At 49.3% G+C, this 2,945-nt stretch overlaps 1 non-coding gene across 1 annotated transcript; it reads left to right on the plus strand.

The window, feature by feature from the left end:
• Positions 1-2,511: 2,511 nt before the first annotated feature.
• Trnap-agg lies at positions 2,512-2,583 on the plus strand. Its single transcript has one exon. It is a non-coding gene; the product is annotated as a tRNA-Pro (tRNA).
• Positions 2,584-2,945: the final 362 nt, after the last annotated feature.

Genomic DNA, 2,945 nt, shown 5'->3' on the forward strand with positions numbered 1-2,945 from the left:
CTGACTTGTCCGAGGCCTTCTCAGCTGGCTTGGCGAGGGCAGCTCCCAGGACAAGGCAGCAGATCGTGAGACGAAACATGTTTAACTCCTAGAAGCTGCTAGACTTCCAGTGGCAGAACTGCTAGACTGCTGCCGTGGTGTCTCCCAGAACCGACTTTATACCTCGGTTACAATGGGACGCTGATTACCACAGGTGGTGGCGGCGTCATCGACATCCTGGTCTGATGGATGTCGATGACAGCTTGCTGCTGCCGGCTTGCTGTTGTATGCGAGGCAGATATAAACGAGTGGTTCAGGAACCAATCTCATGCTGCACCTAACACGTAATAAAGCCATATTTCATGGCATGCAATGCTTCTAGATATTTTGGATGAGTGGTTAAATTTATACCGACATCCGGCACAAGGCAGGCATGTCTGCAGCCCCATGTTCAGGCTGCTGAGAAGAACCTAGAACTGTGCCTTTAGCCATTACTTGGGCAGCGGGTATTTTCATTTTTGACGACTGCTAAGTAGGTAATCCAGGGATATTAACCCGCGCCCGGCTGGGGGTCCTGGATTTCCACGCCCTGCTGGGGGGGGGTGTTTGAATACCCCCCCTTGTAACTCGGCTCCTGGGCCACGTAGCGATATGCGGAAAGCGGCGTTCGAAAGAGCGTCAAAATTAATGACGAAATCACATCGATCAATTTTTTGTTCAGGTCAAAGGTCAGGTCACCAGAGGTCATTGAAGGCAAAATTTCGCCGATTTCCAGGTAAAATGTCGAAAATTTCCAAGAAGCCAACGCATAACTCGGGAACCAATAGAGCTACAGTGCCGCGGAAAAGCGCATACGATAGCCCTATTAACGCCCTTTCTGAGCAATTCTCTCAGATTTGACCTAACGTGAACGGTTTTGCCTGCAGGGGGCAAAAACTGCAAAAATAGCCGTTTTCTTCGGAAACAGTTTTTCTGCAATAACTTTTGACCCAAACCTTGTACGAGCTTACTTTCACCGGCATCGTGTTCCTCTCGTCAAGACGCATCGAATTAACTATAACTTGACCTTGAAAGGTCAACTTGAAAATTTGACCTCAGGTCAAGGTCATGACCTGAAGGTCATGACCTGACCGGGAAGGGTCATGTTGCATATCAGTTCAGTCGATCCGTATCGTCGAGCTGAACACATCTAAGGCGTTTTCATCGCTCTAGCATGCCTCTATCAAAAGTTATTTGTGAAAAACTGTTCAGATACCATTCGTGACCTAAGATGACCTCAGGGCATAAACAAGGGTCACGGACACCATTTTCATGTTCAGTGTGTCTAAACCACTTGTATTTCGGTGTTTGGGAGTGTTTATAATGTCTTTCGTCCAAAAGAGGCGCATTTCAATTTTCTCCCATTGACTTATAATGGGGAGGTCGCAAAATTGACCTGACCTTAGGTCATCGATATCAAAATTCTGAGATATACATTTTGTACATGCTATTGCTCTTAGCAATCGCTGAAAGTTTCAAAGCGATCGGTCACTCGGTGTAGCCGTTTTTGAGATATTCGCGAAAAACCACAAGGGGGGTGCTCAAACACCCCCCCCCCCCCAGCAGGGCGCGGGTTAAAGGGTCAAAATCTATTCACTGCTTCCGTTTCGATGTTTATTTTGGGGTGAGTTCTATTTTATTTTCTCCATTTGTTCGTCTTAACCTTGGTCTTAACCACGTCGGAACAATGGGACGATAGGATAAGGCAGAGAGACGTCAGACGTCACTCGTCAGACGATCACCAACGGACGCACTTCGTCAATGGCTGAGTCTTTCTGTTGCGGGGCGCGAATGTCCCGGCGTAACAAGTCCCCTAACTGCTCAAACGGTCATATCGTGGGGGCCGTACAGGAGCGCAGTCTAGCTCAGAAAATGACCCACCGGTTGCCTGTTGGTCATTTTCCAACCGGCCAACCGCCCGACGGCTCGTTGGCCGTCGGCCGGCGGATCTGTGAAGCACATAACCAAGGTTTGGTGAGTTTAGCCGGTCAACTGTCTCATCTCTCGTCGATGACGGCTACAGGGCTGGACGAGATATAGCTGGAAAATAGTAACATGCCTTGCTGTAGCTATCATGGACGAGTCACCGCTATAGGGGAAGGTGGGGTAATGCGGGGTATCTAAGAAATGTCTGAAGCCATGATGAACAGAAACATGCTATTGAACGAGACGTTCAAGTAAATTGACAAGTAGACCGGATCCAACGCACACGTAAAGACGGCTCAAAAAAGTCCCGTGCAACTGTTAATTTCAAGTCAGTAGTCACCAATAAGTGAAGCGGCCTTCGGTGCCCTCGTCTCCAAGGAGGTTGGTGACCTTGTCGGCGGCTGCTCTCTGCTGGTGTTCGGGATGGCCTGGTTTCTATCCAGCGAACGGTGGCGTCATATTGTGGGCGTGGCTCTGACCGTATTCGCGCCAGCTGGGGCGGGTCAGTCGAGTGAAAGGAGTTGACTCAGCTTGGGTGCTAAAAAGACGTTCTGGTGAGACATCCAAGGCTCGTTGGTCTAGGGGTATGATTCTCGCTTAGGGTGCGAGAGGTCCCGGGTTCAAATCCCGGACGAGCCCTGCCTTTAGAGCATTAAGGTTCAGTTATAGCGTTGTAGGCGGTGACTCTTGTCAATTGTCATCTCAGAAAAGCCCCGCCCGAATAGCCGGACGCGGGTAGTCGGCGGATGGCCTTTGCTGACCTGGCCTGACGTGAGCTGACCTGAACCACCCCGCCTCAAATTTATGAATACACAACCTTTAATCAGAGCTAATGTGAAATTCGAAATCATCATCCCAATTACCAGAAGCCCCAAGAACGACGTACCCTCCTTTCTAGCTGTGCCCGGCATTCCCTTTACCGTATCAGCTAAAAAACTTCATATGGAAGCTTCTTCATAGGAATCTGGTTGCATGTTTGATAAACTCATGCCTGCGCACAT

This window comes from Amphibalanus amphitrite, unplaced genomic scaffold (assembly GCF_019059575.1).
Source record: "Amphibalanus amphitrite isolate SeventyFive unplaced genomic scaffold, NRLGWU_Aamphi_draft 000524F_arrow, whole genome shotgun sequence".
Lineage (NCBI taxonomy): Eukaryota > Metazoa > Arthropoda > Thecostraca > Balanomorpha > Balanidae > Amphibalanus > Amphibalanus amphitrite.